The 19,242-nt window shown below is 42.9% G+C and overlaps 1 protein-coding gene across 8 annotated transcripts in view; it reads right to left on the bottom strand.

Annotated features, from left to right (window-relative positions):
- The window catches only part of PLEKHA5 (pleckstrin homology domain containing A5), a gene marked incomplete at its 5' end in the record, with an annotated part of 271,030 nt that overhangs the window by 178,709 nt on the left and 73,079 nt on the right, over positions 1-19,242 (bottom strand). Inside the window, one exon of one of the 8 annotated variants that reach the window (XM_082255206.1) lies at positions 1,394-1,434. The exons of the other annotated variants lie outside the window; for them this stretch is intronic. Of the gene's footprint in view, positions 1-1,393; positions 1,435-19,242 lie in introns of those variants that run through there. 8 annotated transcript variants of the gene reach the window in all.

The following is a 19,242-nucleotide window of genomic DNA, read 5'->3' as shown; positions in this document are numbered from 1 at the left end:
AGGACCATCACCATTACACACCCACCCAGGACGATCACCAATGCCCCCCCACCCAGGAAGATCAACAATGGTCCCCACCCAGGACGACCACCAATACACTCCACCCAGGAGGATCACTCCACCCAGGAGGATCACCAATATACTCCACCCAGGAGGATCACCAATACACCCCACCCAGGAGGATCACCAATACACCCCACCCAGGAGGATCACCAATACACCCCACATCAGATTGGAGTGACCTGTTAAAAAAGTCTTCAGCAGAATGGAGTCATTAAACCCTCATCTCCCAATGCCCATCAGGGTGGAAACTAATGAAACCAACTCTATCCTAGTAGAATCTGTCTGTTGAGGATTTAGTTACAAAGACTGGGGCAGATAGAGCAGAATCAGACCAAAAAGGTGCTGGAAGAATACATTGCCAAGTCTAGCTGATTTTAAATAAACCAAGAGAAATCCCACAGATCCAATCACTTCTCCAGACACATATACGAAAGAGCAGCAAGAATACTCAGTAATCCAATTACCCTACAGACACATACAGGGAGGGGTAGTGGGAATATTCACTGATCCAATCATTTTTTGGACACACGCAGGGGATTAGTAGTATTACTTGCTGATCCAATCACTCTCCAGACACAGATAAAAAAAAAGTTTTGAAAATACCCACTGATCCAATCACTCTCCAGACAAATACAGGGAATAGTAGTGAGAATACTCACTGATCCAATCACTCTCCAGACAAATACAGGGAATAGTAGTGAGAATACTCAGTGAGCCAATCAATCTTCAGAAATACACAGGGCACAGTAGTGGGAATATTCACTGATCCACAATCTCCAGAAATATACAAGGAAGAATAGTGGGAATACTCACTGATCCAGTCACTCTCCAGAAATACACAGGGAAGAGTAGTGGGAATACGCAATGATCCAATCTCTCTCCAGAAATATACAGGGAAGAGTAGTGGAAATACTCACTGCTCCAATCTCTCTCCAGAAATACACAGGGAAGAGTAGTGGGAATACTCACTGCTCCAATCTCTCTCCAGAAATACACAGGGAAGAGTAGTGGGAATACTCACTGCTCCAATCTCTCTCCAGAAATATACAGGGAAGAGTAGTGGAAATACTCACTGCTCCAATCTCTCTCCAGAAATATACAGGGAAGAGTAGTGGAAATACTCACTGCTCCAATCTCTCTCCAGAAATACACAGGGAAGAGTAGTGGGAATACTCACTGATCCAATCTCTCTACAGAAATACACAGGGAAGAGTAGTGGGAATAACTCACTAATCCAATCTCTCTCCGAATGCATACAGGAAAGGACAGTGAGAATACTCAATGACCCAATCACTCTAGAGACACATATAGAGAAGACTAGTGAGAATACCCGCTGGTCCAGGCACTGTCTGATCCCTCTGCAGTCAGCTCCTTGTGTGCTCAGAAAAGGGGAGGGAGAGGGGTAATATGACACAGGGAAGACGTCACAGAGAATCTCCCCTCCAATCTGCATAGAACTCCGTACACCAAGCTAACAGTATAGAGAATACAGCACTGAGTATATAAAAATATGAGCAGTATATAAAAAGAGTCTATAGAGATATATACACACCGGTAATACTTCTACATATAGTGTTGTACTCTCTATATACAGACCATATTTCTATACACAGTTTTGTACCCTCTATGTAAAGCCCAATGTAGAGATTTTTGGTAACACAAACTCCAACTACGCAGATCAAGTTTCATGTGAGGTGAGTTTGTTACAGATCTTTTTACTAATAATGCAAGCGGCCCTTTTTAAAGGTGAAGGTAAAGAATAGTTGAAAGATTTTAAAGGTTGCGGTCATATGTCTATACACCAATGTTACTGTGCAGGCCTGCTATACAGAATTGCCTGCAGAGGACAGTACGGAGGATTCTGGTCTGGCAGAATTTGTGAAGGTCAGGAAGTTTTCCAATTTGGTAAAACTGACCTCAGCTGTCCAGGGATTTAACATTTTAAGACATTTTAAAGACATGAAACTTGATATCCATAAATCTTTATTCAGCCAATTTCAGTAGACACCGAGGCCCCAATCAAAGCAAGATGCTCAGCTCAGATAGGAACTCCTTCGTCTTATAAGGAACATCTAGCAATGAGAATAACTCTAAAAATGTTACCTTTTTTCCTTATCCGCCTAAGAAAATAGGAGTTCTTGTACCTAGACACTTGTTCTCTAGCCTCATTGCTGTATAGTTGCAGTGTGAGATCACCTAAGGTACTGCGGCCTCCGAAGGCTAGTCTCAGACTTGGAGTGATATTTGTTGATGTGGCTACTCTGCTGCTCACTGTTTTCCTAGCTGAAAAAGAAGCTGTACAGCTTCATTATAGAAGCTGTTTTTACTTCATCAGTTGATATGTTGCTTTTTCCACCTCAAACACTACTCTGCCACCTCATTAGATTACCAGTCATCAGGGGGGGTATCCCCGAGAGGAGCAAGCAAAGCCCTACTGCTCCTCTATCAAGGCGGCTGTCTTCACACAGAGATCCTTTAACCTCTTTTTTTTTTTTTTTTTTTTTGGGGTACAGATTTAACAGAATAGGTCTTTAACAGATTATGTTCTGTTTCCAATGCTAATACTGTATATACCTCATTAGACCCAGCCTGCATGGACAGTATGGGCTCTTGCTGACTTACCAGAATCCACATGTAGCTTAAAGCTTACCTATGGTCAAAATGTATAATCATTATATGTCAGGTCACCTGTGGCCAGGTGACAACTGCACCCTGTTGGAGGCAGGGGTGCAGCGCAAGGTAGTGAACCCGATAGCAGACTGCTGCGGATGGACCGGAACCTGAGCCCAAGATTCCCCAGGGCGCGGAGACCCAGCAGGTGTTAACCAGAGCCTCTAGTGGTGAGGATGGACTTGGCTGCAGCTGGGCCCAGGTCGTGGCCCCTGGGGTCCCCCGGGTCATGCTCCGTAGGGAGAGAAGGCAAGCAGCCACTCAGGACACACAGAATGGTGATGGGTAAGCCGAGGTCGGGGTAACAGGCAGACAAGGGTAACCAAGGCACAGGCCAAGGATCAGGGTAACAGGCAAACAGGAATAGTCAGAAACAAGCCAAAGTCAGTACACAGAGCGGTAGATACAAGCACACGGCAGACAGGAAAACACTGTTGAACAGCAAAGGAGACCTGCAGTGCACTGGTTAATATAGACTTCCTGTGATGACCTGGGTAGGGCAGGAACAGGAAGGAGAGGTGATAAAAAGGAACCAGAAGTGAAGTCTGACCTCTAATATAGACATGAAGGAACAGGTAAGCTGCCAAACACTATTGCAAATCCATGACACTATATTGATTTCCATATTCAATTACTCTATCTCAGGGATTCCCAAACTACGGCCCTGCAGTTGTTCAAGAACTACAATTCCCATCATGCCCAGTCATGTCTGTGAATATTAGAGTTTTACAATGCCTCATGGGATGCGTAGTTCTGCAACAGTTGCAGGACCATAGTTTGGGAATCCCTGCTCTATCTGAATGATCTTTTACTAATCTGAATGATCTTACATTTTGTAATTTATTGTGCCCTGTGAGTAGGTACTGATGTGTCACATTTCACAGAGCCAGCCTTCTGAACTGCAGAGGTGCTGAGAGGAGGAGTTTTAAGAGGCGGAGTCAGTACAGAAATCTCTGCTTGCAGGCAGCAAGGTACCATGTAAAATGCTCCAACACCACCAAAACCAGAGGAACAAATCGTTTCTATTTTTTGCCTTTCTACCTGCCAGTCATTAACTACCTCCCATCCGGCAATAGTATATATACGTCCTGCAGTTTAAAGCTAAATACCGATGTTATGGCAGCAGATATTTTTTTAAACTGCAGGCGATCGGCTTTACGATAAGGGTGGTCCCAGTGGCGGATTCGCCGCGAGATCACCCTCCGGGATGGCGGAAGTGGTGCCCCCCCTCCCGCCGCGTCCCGGTCCTTTTCCCCGCTTACCGGACCCGCCGGCAGCGGGGAAAACGATCGGGTCCCGGATCCTCACAGACAGGATGTCGAGTGAGGACAAGCTTGCCCTCACTCGACTCTATTGTCTTGGAGGAACGGAGCGACGCTTAAAAGGTCCCTTTTTTTTTTTTCTATCTTTATTAGTGTACTTGTGAGATCTGAGGACTTTTTGACCCCAGATCTCACAAAAAAGGAGGTCCTGTCGTGCCTATTTCTATTACAAGGAATGTTTACATTCCTTGTATTAGAAATAAAAATGATCAATTTTTTTTTTTTTAAATGGTGTAAAAATAAAAAATAATAAATAAAATAGTAAAAAAAAAAAAAATTAAAGCGCCCTGTCCCCATTAGCTCGCGCGCAGAACCGAACGCATACGGAAACCCCGCCCACATATGTAAACGGTGTTCAAACCCCACATGTGAGGTATCGCCGCGATCGTTAGAGCGAGAGCAATAATTTGAGCCCTAGACCTTCTCTGTACCTCTAAGATAGCAACCTGTAGAAATTTTTAAAGTGTCGCCTATGGGGATTTTTAAGTACCAAAGTTCGTCGCCATTCCGTGAGCGTGCGCAATTTTGAAGCATGACATGTTGGGTATCTATTTACTCGGCGTAACATTATCTTTCACATTATGGAAAAAAATTGGGCTAACTTTACTGGATTCTTATTTTTTTATTAAAAAAAGTGAATTTTTTCAAAAACAATTGCGTTTGGAAGACCGCTGCGCAAATACGGTGTGATAAAAAATATTACAATAATCTCCATTTTATTCTCTAGGGTCTCTGCTAAAAAAATATATATGTTTGGGGGTTCTAAGTAGTTTTCTAGCAAAAACAACTGATTTTAGCTTATAAACACCAAATGTCAAAAGGCCTAGAAGGCAAGTGGTTAATGTCAAAAACACCAAAGTTATCTTTCCATAAAACGCTTTCAGGGAGCAATGTGGAGAAGAGCATACAATTTAATCCAGCAGAATTTAGGGGTTCTATTTCTGGATACATATTACTCTATAAAACACAGCTATGAGCTTACCTATTCATCATCCCCCTTAGGAGTCATCAGCCAAAACCCACAACAGAGAAATGAGCCAACAGGAGTCAGCCAATGGACTGGAGTCGGCAGACAGTGACCCCATTTTCTGTCCCTGTATCCCCAACAGTGATGGTTCTGTCACAGATTGGATAAAAATCAGTCTTTTTTTTTTTTTTTTTTTTTTTTTTTTAAACAAAAAAAATCTGATTTGTTTTTTTAAAATCGTATTTGATTTTTTTTTTAATTACATTTATTTTTATAAAATGCTTTTTAGTAAAAATCAATCTGAAGATAGCATTCTATTTAAAGCGGAGTTCCACCCTAAAAATTAACTTTGCAGCATCAGTTAGAGTAAAAAAAAAAAACCTGAAAAAGAATTGGAGAATAGTTTTTTTTGTTTCACTTACCTTGTTTTTAATGAAAATTAACTTACCTTCCTTCCTCTTCCTCCTTATGCGGGCGCGGGCGCTGACGTCACTTCCTCCTTTGCATTGCGTCCTGGGAGATCAGCGTCATCAATCCCAGGATGCAATGGGAATGGCCAGCCGCTACTCTGATTGCCGATCGCAATCTACAGCGCATGTGCGAGATTGCGATCGGCATTCTGGGTAGCCAGGAACCAGGAAGAGGGACACAGCGGCTTCAGATGCCCACACCGGAGATGGCCGCGCTCTGCAATCAATTTTAAAAAGGTAAGAATTTATCTTTATTCCATAACTGTAATGCACTGTAATGTGGGGCTAGTGTTAGGGTAATTGGCGATAGCTTAGGATTAGGGGGGTATTTTAATGTAAAAAAATTTTTTGTGGCCAGAACCCCGCTTTAAGATAAATTAATAATTTAGTTTATTCAGCATGAAATGGAGCTTAGTTATATAGCGCAAGGCTGTATGATCTGCAATATTTACATTTTTGGTAAACTCATTCAATGAATACAAACTCTGCAAGCGAAGATAACATGCACTGCATTGATGCATTCACAAAATTTCACAGTAACTAGGATATAAAGCAAAGTTCAGGAATATTCCTTTATCCCATTGTTTTGCAAATGTATGTACATTACAAACTGTATGATTGAATCGGTTCTGATATCACTGTTTTACTAACCGGACATCTAATTATTCTAAATAGGAAACCTTAATTTTGTTTGCAAATATTAAAGATTCTAACTACCAGCAAGAATAATTCCTTACATTTAAAGAGCACCTGTCATTTCAGATCCATCATGGCAGCACCTGTTAGCGGGCATCAACTCACCTACTGCCGCCACGTCCCTCACCTTGTAGTTTCACTGCTATATTGCCAGCCATCCCATGAAAGTGAATAGGACTGTGGGTGAGTCAACAGCAGGGTCAGGGAAGGAGCTGCTGTGGGACAGAGATTACAGTTGCACTTTAAAAATTAGGATTTAAATCAAGCCTTTTTACTCGTTATTTAAATCATGATTTAAATCAACTTGATTTAAAATCAAATCCACCCTGTTCTGCCATTCTTACCACTCAGCCTCATAGCTGGATGTATGATCCTACTACAGTATAAAAAAAACATTATGTTCCGGCAAATCCACTGCGGGTTCCACATCACATTCAACTCGCAGGCAGTTCACACTACCATATGCGAATCGCTGGGGGTGTCAATACAAAGTAAACGACTCCCCCAGATCAGTTTGCATATCGCAGTTAGATCGGACATGATCAGCTGTCAGATCGGACATGAATCGGATTGCATAGGTGTGAACACCCTTGCGATCCGATTCTGGTGCGGACCCAAAAGAGGGTCCTGTGTGAATTGCGTCCGAATGCAATGCGAATTCAGCCATGCAATCTGTATGGCTGAATCTGCATTGCGCAGACATCGCATGTGATTTGCAGAGCAGTGTGCTGCAAATTACATGCGATGTCTGTCATTGCATATATGTGAACGGGCACTACAGAGATTGAAAAATGAAGAGTAAGTTCACCTTACTGTAATAAAATGCTCACAAGGCCTGCCAAAAGAAGTGAACAACCCAAGCACTTCAGGACAACCCAACTGCTAATCCATGATGCTGCTACTTAAAATGTAATATATAAAAAACGGCAACGAAACAATATGTAAAGCATATAAATGTAACCAGTAGCGCAAGGACGGTGGTAACCTCTCACCATCAAAAGAGAAAGTGCAAACAATCCTTCTACTCAACAGTTACACATGAAATCACATTGATAAATAATCTTTAATGAAAGTCCGTCAAGGCATCAGAATGTCCATGAATAAATAGATACATCCAAACATGTGAACTTGATGGGATGTAAACTTGATAAGTGGACGTACTGCGGGTCACCTCTTAACACCACCACCGTGCAAGCAAGGGGGAGTAAATTACACTCACCAACACTAATGGCTCAGCCACTCTCGTGGTTAAGCAAACACACCAGATGTCAGCAATTTCCACCATGGACACTCCTGAATGCTCACAAAGATGAGGGGGGACCAATGTACTCCGGATCATGTGGGAGAAAAAGCACAAACCCCACTAGTGCAATATCGTTTAAACACTAATTTGCATCCACTTAAAAAAAGACACTCCCATTTCAACAAATTTTTAAGAGCATAAAAACATCATGGAGGATATACCGAACCGTTCGGGGACGTCCCCAGGCTCCACGCCGTGGTTAGTGCTCCTTCCAGGTCCGCTATCGCTCCTTGCAGCGATACTGTATGGTAAGTGGACGCCGTCAGGTCACGCCCCGACTAGTTTCGTCCTTCTGATTTCATCACAGGGGGCGTGACCCTGATGGCACGGCGTCCAACTAAATGCACCAACCTGCCCGCCCTCTAGGGAGGAGCCGGCACGTCATCAAGCCACATATCCGCACAGATATTAAATTGCTTTATCAGCAATTCTTAGTTGGCCTCTTGGTAATATGTTCTCCATTTTATACTGGTTTATGATCTTTTATTGCTTTTATTGGTTTTATGATCATATACTGGTGAATATTTTGTATTTTACAGGCTTTTAAAATATGGATTTTATAGCTTTTAATATATACACTTTAGCTGTGTTTTATAAGATATATGTATGTATGGATATATTATACACATTTTTATATATCTTGTCAGCACGATTTGCACAATATTTAATATTGTTTTAATATGAGATGTAGTCTATTTTAAATTATAAGATATTATAGATTATTTGGATCACTCCCTGCCAGTGACACCGGTAGTCTGTAAATCATGCCATGTTGTCACGCACAGCAGTGAAGGTGTTAATCTCCGTCTTTAAGGTTTGTACTGGACCTAATTGGTGCTGGTACGGGTAGCATCTTGGATGGATAAGTGTGACACCGTTAAGCTTGTGCTGCTGTGGAGTGCTATGCGATGGAGGGTCTTGTTCTTTTTTGTATAGGCATTTCCTTGCGTACAGTGGTTCTGGCAGTGAGTGATGAGCGGTGCGGATATGAGGCTTGATGACGCGCCAGCTCCTCCCTAGAGGGCGGGGAGCTTGTTGCATTTAGTTGGGACGCCGCGCCGTCAGGGTCACGCCCCCTGCGATGAAGACGGAAGGACGAAACTAGTTGGGGCTTAACCTGACGGCGTCAACTTACCATACAGTATCGCTGCAAGGAGCGATAGCAGACCTGGAAGGAGCACTAACCACGGCGTGGAGCCTGGAGACGTCCCCGAACGGTTCGGTATATCCTCCGTGATGTTTTTATGCTCTTAAAAATATGTTGAAATGGGAGTGTCTTTAAGTGGATGCAAAATAAAGTGTTTAAACGATATTGCACTAGTGGGGTTTGTGCTTTTTCTCCCACATGATCCGGAGTACATTGGTCCCCCCTCATCTTTGTGAGCATTCAGGAGTGTCCATGGTGGAAATTGCTGACATCTGGTGTGTTTGCTTAACCACGAGAGTGGCTGAGACATTAGTGTTGGTGAGTGCAATTTACTCCCCCTTGCTTGCACGGTGGTGGTGTTAAGAGGTGACCCGCAGTACATGCACTTATCAAGTTTAGATCCCATCAAGTACACATGTTTGAATGCATCTATTTATGGATGGACATTCTGATGCCTTGACGGACTTTCATTAAAGATTGTTTATCAATGTGATTTCATGTGTAACTGTTGAGTAGGATTGTTTGCACTTTTACTCTTGTTGGTGAGAGGTTACCACCATCCTTGCGCTACTGGTTACATTTATAGGTTTTACATATTGTTTGGTTGCCGTTTTTTATAATGAGTTCACCTTACTGCCAGGATAATCACTACAACATTCTGGCATTCTCTCAGAGAAAGGGGTGTGAACACATCAAGATCGCTGCTCAGAGAGGAATACAGTTCAGAAAAAGAAAAACTAAGCGATCATGTACCATGGTGCCATTAAAAAATTTTAAAAAAAGAACCGATATAGTTTAGACCTGATCACCACACCACACAGCTTTCAGGCCAAATAAACTCCAATAAAGCACAGCTGGCTCTTCAACGTAAAAGTCACAGTGTTGCTAATCACTGAGCCATCAGCTTACATCTCAAACAAACTTCAATAAAAGCCACCATCCATCTAGCACATATTTGAAATGAAGGGTGAAGTGTTTGTGACCACCAAGCCACCATATATCTTACAAGTAAAATGTTTTTTCAAAAAAATATGGCTAACACAAAGACAAAACTCACAAATATGTTCTAGGCCACTGAGCTAACACACAGCTGTCACATCATAATAAAATGCACAGATAAGATGTCCCAGGCCACTAAATCCCTGTTACAGCTGACACAATTAATAAAATTTTAGTGATAAGGTGTTTCTGACCACTAAGCCAACACAAGCTAGAGAGATTATACATCGAGTAGGCCAGCATTCTGCTTTAGCAGAGATGATACTGGAATGTACAGGGCAGGTGAAATGAAGTCAGTCTGGAGGGAATTACGACCACCCTATGTCATACACTGACTGCTGAATAATAATAATGCCAGTGCCTAGCGCTCACCCTACAGTAAGGTATCAGGCCTTAAGGTGCAAAATCTAGCACCCATGAAAATGTTCCCGACAGCGAATGTGCAGCACTTTCCAGTCCTCTGACAAGAGGGGGACCAGTCATAGCACACAACATGGCCGCACAATCGCTCCACAAGACACGGCCAATAGGCTCTGTGCTGGAGGGATACCATGAATAAATCATCTTTACCAATTACAGAGCAAATAGAAGTATGTAGGTCACCTCTGCACACATGACCGGATAAACCACACAGTCCACTGGAATTAGCTTCAGTCTTCACTCTGCCGCTGGGCGTCCTGCAGCCATATTCTCATTTAGTGTAATAAACTAATTAAAACACCACTGAAAATTATTTATCGCAGATAAAGAGGACAGGAAAAAGAACAGAAGACATACCAAGGTCAGCAGGCCACAGCAGAAAATGTGGTGGCATAATAATGGAATAAAGAGGTAAGAAATAGTTTGTGACACCTCAAATACTGTACCTGACCACAATCTGTGCTGGGTATGAACTCAACTGTCATTGACACCACTTGTGTGCAGTTATTTCTTCGTGTGTGCTGAAAGGAATTTTGCCCCAGTGTTTGCATCAGTGGAAGGAATGGTGCCTTATCATTGATGTCAGAAGGAGGAATAGTGCCTCGCAGCAGTAGGCGGAACAGTGCCCCAAAGGCTGGATAAATGCAAGCAAAGGGCTGCATCCGGCCCGCGGGCCACAGTTTGGAGACCACTTATTAACACAAAAACTATAGCACATTAACTAAATGTCACTCAGTATTTCATATTCAGTCAGGAAGCACCAGTATAATACCATCCATGTGTCTATGTCCATTTTGGAAAAGCAAGTAGAATACCATCCATATGTCCTTGTCAGGCCTGGCACAGCCAGTATAATACCATCCATATGTCCCTGTCCAGTCTGGAATAGCCAAGATAATACTGCCCATGTGTCTGGTTGAGCCAGCATAATACTGCCTGCCAGTCTGTCTGGTCTGGAAGGGCAAGTAGAATACCATCCATGTTTCTAGTCTGAAGAGCTAGAATAATACCTTACATGCGTCCATGTACGGCTTGGAAGAATTAGTATAATACCATGTCTGTGTCTTTGCCCTGCCTGGATATATGTGAGCATACTACTATTCATGTGTCTGTCCTGGAAGAGCTAGTATAACACCATGTACCCAGTCTAGAGGTGCCACAGTATAATACCATCCATGTGTCTGTATCTGCCTGGAAGACCTAGTAGAGTAACATTGATGGGTCTGGTCTAGAAGAGTAAGTATAATAGCAGTTATGTTTCTGTGCCTGGTCTGGAAGAGCAAATATAATACACCATCCATGTGCCTGGTCTAGAACAGCCAGTATATTTACTGCCCATGTGTCCATGTCTGATGTAGAAGAGCCAGTATATTACCAATCATGGCACCTTGCCTGGAAGAGCCAACATAATACCATTTATTTTTCTGTGTCTCACCTGATAAGAGCAAATATGAAAGCATCCATGTGTTTGGTCTAGAAGAGCGAGTATAACTACCATTCATATAGCTGGTCTGGAACAGCCAGTATAATACAGTCTAGGTGCCCAGACTAGAATATATCATACTGCCAATACAATGCGTCCGAGTCTGAAAGTCTGATATAGCCAGTATAATGCTGACCGTGTGTGTGTGTGTGACTAGCCTGAAAGAGCCAGTATATCACCATCTATGTGTCAGTTTCTGCCATAGAACATTCAGTATAATACTGTCCATGTGTCAGGTCTGGAAGAGCCAGTATAATACCTGCTATGTGTCTGTGTCTAGTGTGAGGTCAATATACCATGTGTTTGATCTGAAAGAACCAGTTTCTGTGTCTGGTCTAAAAGCACAAGTACAATACCATCCATGTCTTTAGTCTAGAAGAGCCACTATAATTACTGTCAATGTCCGTTCTAGAAGAACTAGTATAATCACTGTCCATGTGTCTGTGTCCAGTTTGAAATAACCAGTGGGTAGAATATATCGTTCATGTGTGTTTAGTCAGAAATATTAAGTAGAATACCTTCTATAAGTGTCTGTGTCTGGAGAAGCCAGTTTAATACCATCCATTTGTTTGTGTCGGTCTGACACAGCCAGTAGATTACCGACCATGTGCCTGTGCCCAGCCTGGAAGACACAGCATAATGTTATCCCTGTGTCTGTTTCTGACCTGGAAGAGCCAGTATTATACCATCCATAACTCCAGTATGGAGAAGATAGTAAAACACAGTTCATGTGTCGGTGTATGTCTGAAAGAGCCAGTACAATACAGTCCATGTGTCTGGTCTGGAAGAGCCAGTATAAAAGCTTCTATGTGTCCGTTGTGAAAATGCCAGTGCAATACCATCCATCTATCCGGTCTAGAGGTGGCAATATAATACCGTTCCTGTGTCTGTGGCGGTCCAGTGTGATGCAGCCAGGATAATACCATCCATGTGGCTGTTTTCAGTCTGGAAAAGCCAGTATAATACTGTCCATGTGTCTGGTCTGGAAGAACTAGTAAAATACCAACTATGTTTCTGTGCTGGTCTGGAAGAACAAGTTTGATGGCATTCATGTGTTTGGTCTAGAAGAGTCAGTATATTTACTGTTCCCCTGCGTCCTTGTCCAGTCTGGAAGAACCATAATGCAGTCCATGTGTTCATTCTCAAACAGCCACTATAATATCGCTCATGTGTCCTACCTGGAAGTGTCATTATAATACCATCCATGTCTATGTGTCTGCTATGGAAACTTAAGTAGAATACAATTCAATATACAATATAGTCCAGAAGAGCCCATATATTCCCATCTATGCGTCCCTATCAATCGGTCTGTGTCTGGCCTAGAAGAGCTAGTATAATACAGTCCATGTGTCTGGAGGAGTCAGGATAACAGTCCATATTTCTGTGTCTAGTCTGGAACAGCCAGTATAACGCAGTCCGTGTGTCTGGAGGAGTCCGTATAACACAGTCCGTGTGTCTGGAGGAGTCCGTATAACGCAGTCCGTGTGTCTGGAGGAGTCCGCATAACGCAGTCCGTGTGTCTGGAGGAGTCCGCATAACGCAGTCCGTGTGTCTGGAGGAGTCCGCATAACCCAGTCCGTGTGTCTGGAGGAGTCCACATAACGCAGTCCGTGTGTCTGGAGGAGTCCGCATAACGCAGTCCGTGTGTCTGGAGGAGTCCGCATAACGCAGTCCGTGTGTCTGGAGGAGTCCGCATAACGCAGTCCGTGTGTCTGGAGGAGTCCGCATAACGCAGTCCGTGTGTCTGGAGGAGTCCGCATAACGCAGTCCGTGTGTCTGGAGGAGTCCGCATAACGCAGTCCGTGTGTCTGGAGGAGTCCGTATAACGCAGTCCGTGTGTCTGGAGGAGTCCGTATAACGCAGTCCGTGTGTCTGGAGGAGTCCGTATAACGCAGTCCGTGTGTCTGGAGGAGTCCGTATAACGCAGTCCGTGTGTCTGGAGGAGTCCGTATAACGCAGTCCGTGTGTCTGGAGGAGTCCGTACAACGCAGTCCGTGTGTCTGGAGGAGTCCGTATAACGCAGTCCGTGTGTCTGGAGGAGTCCGTATAACGCAGTCCGTGTGTCTGGAGGAGTCCGTATAACGCAGTCCGTGTGTCTGGAGGAGTCCGTATAACGCAGTCCGTGTGTCTGGAGGAGTCCGTATAACGCAGTCCGTGTGTCTGGAGGAGTCCGTATAACGCAGTTCGTGTGTCTGGAGGAGTCCGTATAATACAGTCCGTGTGTCTAGAGGACTGGGGTCCGTATAATACAGTCCATGTGTCTGGAGGAGTCCGTATAATACAGTCCATGTGTCTGGAGGAGTCCGTATAATACAGTCCATGTGTCTGGAGGAGTCCGTATAATATAGTCCATGTGTCTGTGTCTAGTATGGAACAGCCAGTATACAACTATCCATGTGTCTGTGTCTGGAGGAGTCAGTAGAATACAGTCCATGTGTCTGTAGGAGTCAGTAGAATACAGTCCATATTTCTGTGTCTAGTCTGAACAGCCAGTACACTACTATCCATGTGTCTAGGGTAGTCAGTATAATACAGTCCACATTTCTGTGCCCAGTCTGGAAGAGCTAATACAACACCACCCATGCGTCACTGGCTTTATTTAGATATTTCTGGCAATTTTTCTAAACTTTTGCTATAAAAAAAAAAAAAAAAAAAACAATAGGTTGTGGCTATATGCCTGAGTACAAGGTTATAGTCACGCTTTGTCACAATAACTGTCATTCTGTACCAGAGGAATCCACATTGGTCTTAGGAGATGATAGGTTCTGTTTGGTGTCGCAACGGGGGCTGACAACCTTTCTAGCCATTTCTGCACATAAATTGGATGGTTCAGGCTTCATGCTATGCTAACTCAGAAGAAAGGAGAACAGATTTTAATTACTTCCTAATTGCTTCACATCCATTTCTACACCAGGGACAGATACTGCAGGTCTAGAGCTTAGTTCCAGTACGAGATCTTTACTATCCAGGACTACACCATTACACAGCTATAACATGACGACTCTTAACTAGAGAGGACTATCCATCAAGATCGCCAGCAGTGACATCACCTCACCGCCAACCTTAACCATAATGATTCCTGGTGGGAAACTTTTAGAGGACACACTTGGAATTGGAATTATGGGAATAAGAAAGGAGGGTTCTGGGGGAGAATAGTTCAAATAAGTCAGGAGGGCTCCTGGGGCCGAGGGACAGGGCAAATTTTGAGAATAAAGCGGGAGGGCTCCGGGTGGAAAGCATACAACTACAGGAATAAGTCAGTTGGTTAGGATACCACCACTAGCAGCGAGCCCAGTGACAAAACAAGTGCACAAGATTTCACATTTAATAACCTCAAAATCTATTATGGTACCTGTGTGTTTTTAGTTTGGAATAAATCTGTCCACAAAAGTCCGGGGTTGGCAACAGGCAGTGAAGCCACACTGTGATATGACACTGCTTTGGCAAGGTCATATTGCACCCCCTCCCCAAGTTCTCCCCTCACCCACCACAAACAGAACTCCGTTTTGAGGAAATTTTAGTATGGATAAAACTATTTTCTTTATTGTGGTGCCTTGCTCAGACTTCTGAACTAATGGGCCATACACACTGTACAGTTGTCTTTAGATTTTTTTCCTTTAGATTTACCAAAACCATATAATAATAGGAGGTCAAATCTAAACTCTTTCAATTTCTATGCAATCAGGCAGGACCTTGCACTACATATTTGAAGGTAAATCTAAAGGAAATCTAACCACAAAAGTTGTATAGTGTGTATCCAGCTTTAGACACAGGGAGGTCGATTCACTAAAACTGGTGAGTGCAAAATCTGGTGCAGCTCTGGATAGAAACCAATCAGCTTCCAGGTTTTATTGTAAAAGCTTAATTAAACAAGCTGAAGTTACAAGCTGATTGGCTACCATGCACAGCTGCACCAGATTATGAGTGCACCAGTTTTAGTAAATCAACCCTAGTGTGCACTCCCACACACCAACCAATCATTTGCATTGTAGACAAAAGATAAGATATGATTGGATGCTCTGGGTTACTTTAAATTTGCTCTCAGCATAGCATGGATGAACCATACTAATCCTTAGAAAAGGAGACAGGAGAAATAGTGGTGTCTCCTACAAAGCCAATAAGACCTTCTCTTACCAGGGACACCTGGAAGATTATTAGTTGTCATAGACAACAGACTCTTTTCTCTAATCTACGCTATGCCTTGTGATGGATGAGGCTCAGCATACAGAGGGTTAATGGGTACCCGCAGCACAAATCCGGCATGAAGAGATAAACAGCATCTGCTGTCAGGCTGGATGTGTGGGAGATCCTACAGAGGACATATGGGGCTGCGTACATCCTACAATCTTTGCAGAACACCGCAATCTACTGCACACCAAACCAATATGGCGGATCTCTGCGGATAAACTGATCAAACAGAAAAATTGTGCGCTGGAGGCAGTGCAGATAAAAGACCCCCATTTCCATCCACTGAATTGGGAGAAAAGATGGCGAAACGATCCCCACATAAAAATATGGAACTTAAAGTAGTACACAGACAACCAATGTCAGATCCAGGTTAACATCTACAGCAGGGGTGTCCAACCTGCAGCCCCAGACAGCTATGAATGCAACCCAGCACAATCAAACTTACCTAAAAATGTTGATTATTTTTCTTTTTTTTTTTGGGGGGGGGGGGGTGTGGTTTGTAAAAATGCATTTCCACTTAGCGAACACATACAGTCGAAAAAATATTTCATAGTGTTTCTTTACTGGACTTTTATAAGTTTTATCCGAATCTCCCACTCTTCATCAGTTTTCGGCAGCACCTTTATCTGTGAGCAACTATTTTCAAGAATGAAGCCCACAAAGGCCAACACTAGGCCAAAATATCAAAATGAGCACCTTGAGAATGGCTACTCCATGGATCCAGCCAGATATTGAGGATTTCATTTATGAAAAGAGGCATCAAATATCGCACTAGGTTTATGTTGCCATCTTCTACTTTTATAATAAAAAAAAGTTTTATTACTCATCTAGACACATTATCTATTGCAGTGATCCTTAACCACTTGCTGCCCGCCCCATAGCAGATTTACTGCTACAGGGTGGCGCTTCTGTGCAGAATCATGTGTGTGTGTGTGTGTATATATATATATATATATATATATATATATATATATATATATATATATATATATATATATATATATATATATATATATATACATACATATACATACATACATACATACACACACACATACATATACACACACATACATATACACACACATACATATACACACATATATATATATACACACACATACACACGTGATGCTGCACTTCTGCCTTCCCTACTGGATGTCTGCTGGCACCCGCAGATCATGTGTAAAACACAAACACACATAACAGATCTGCCTATGTAAAAGAAGGCAAATCAATGTTCTGACAGGAGGGATGGATTTTGTGTCCCTGCAAAGGGAATAAAATCCATCTCTTACCTTGGTAAAATCAGCACAGTACACAAAAACACTGGCTAAGTATATAGTTAACCCTTAGATTTCCCTAGATGTTTAACCCCTGTATTAGTGTCATCGATTCCCGCAAAGTGTCAGAAGGATCAGTTAGTGTCCAATTGTCCACCGCAATATCACAGTCCCAGTATAAGTTGCTGACAGTCAACAGAACTAGTAAAAAAAAAAAAAAATTATAATTACACCCATAGTTTGTAGGCGCTATATCGCATAACCCAATTAATACATGCTTATTTAGACTTTAACCAAAAATTTGTAGCAGAATCCATATCGCCCTATTGGACATTTTTTTTTTTTTTTATTGGATATGTTTTATAGCAGAAAGAAAAAAATATATTCAATTTTTTTTCTTTTTTTTTTTTTTTAAATTGTCGGTCTTTTCATAACGCAAAAAACAAAAAACCGCAGTTGTGATCAAATACCACCAAAAGAAAGCTCTGCTTATAGGGAAAAAAATGACCTAAATTTTATTTGGGTACAGCGTTACATGACCACGCGATTGTCAGTAAGGCCCCTTTCACACTTGTGCGACCTAAAAGTCGTGTGATTTTGCCGCGATTCTGACTAGACTTGAAGCAATGCCTGTGTAATCTTGAGTGCTATGAACCTCAAAACGCATCAAAGTCAGACCAAAGTAGTGCAGGGACAATTTTGAAGTCACACAGATATGAACGGTACTCATTAGGAATCATGGCGTATGACTTGTCATGCGACTTTGCAGAACCAAGTCGCAGGACAAGTCGCACACGTGTGAAAGGGGCCTTAAAGTAACGAAGTGCCGCATCGCAAAAAAAGGCCTGGTCTTGAAGGGGGGTAAACCTTTCGGAAGTCAAGTAGTTAAACTTGTGATCTGCTCATCAGTTATCCTTTTTGTTAGTAGAGATGGGCTTGGGCGTGTTCGGGATCCCACCTGCCCGATCCCGCCAGGAAGCCAACGCTGGCACACGGCTAATCACAGGCAGTGAGACATTTCTTGATCTGTGCAGCAGCAGACCGGGAAATGTCTCACTGCCTGCGATTAGCCATGTGCAATGTTGACTTCCTGGCGGGATCGGGTAGGTGTGATCCCAAACACGCCTGAGCCCATTTCTAACTGTTAGCATATTTTATGTGTGGCCCAAGACAATTCCTCTTCTTCCAATGTAGCCCAGGAAGGTCAAAAGGTTGGACACCCCTATTTCACTACAGCAATAAATTAGCACCCCAAAGGTGGCAGGGCAGTAAGGGAGATTGGCCAGAGACCACCTTCTATAGTCAGGTAGGTTCCCCAGAGGTGGAGTCTTTAGAGACCCTTACACATGTATTGACAAAAGTATAAAAGTAATAATGCTGTGGTCCTTAGTGACAAATCAGGTTTTATCTTTCAGTCAGCAATCTACAATGGTCTCATCTTAATCAATTTCATAACTTGCTACACCATAGGAAGGTAAAATCAATAATCTAAAACAGCCTCTCTCAACCTTTTAAACACAGAGGAACCCTTGAAAAACATTGCTGGTCTCGGAGAACCCCTGCTAAAAGTTAAAAATCTACAACTTATGACACATTAGTCAGTGGGAAGAATGCTCCTTACTCTTGTCTTTGGGAAGAATTACCCCCTTACAGATAGCTAAAAAGGAACAATGGTGTCATTGGAAACTATCTGAGGGACAGAAATTGCCTATAGCTCAAAAACCCCTAGCAACCTCAGGAGGAACCTTAGGGTTCCACAGAACCCTGGCTGAGAAAAAGGAACAGAGAATCCACAGGGAGGGGGTGTGAGTGGTGTAGGGGAATAATATGCAATCTTCAGATGTCAGAAGGATAAACCATCTGGATCCGAGGAAGTTCAAGCACCTGAAAAGCCCTAGATTGCCCTCACCCACTTAGGTCTCCAGCTCGGATGTCCTCCTGACAACTCGCAATCTGTTCTAATCTGATCATTGAAGTCAGCGTGCTTCCTGTGTGCTGCAATCGACAGATAGTGGGTGCCAAAATAATTTACCCCTTCACAGCTTACCAATGAATTCACACAGGGTATATACATACTGGATGCCCCCTCTCCCCTACCGTGTGTATTTTCCAGCAAAGGACAGAACCACAAAGCATGCTGAATGAAATATAAATAGAAAGGATTGTACATTTAGAGTGGAGTTCTGTGATAATCTTCTGCCATATGGGAGAGAGATGTGTAGGAGGAACAC

The sequence above is a fragment of the Pelophylax lessonae genome, assembly GCF_965119305.1.
Source record: "Pelophylax lessonae genome assembly, chromosome: 4".
Lineage (NCBI taxonomy): Eukaryota > Metazoa > Chordata > Amphibia > Anura > Ranidae > Pelophylax > Pelophylax lessonae.
This window is presented reverse-complemented; position numbering and strand designations above follow the sequence as displayed.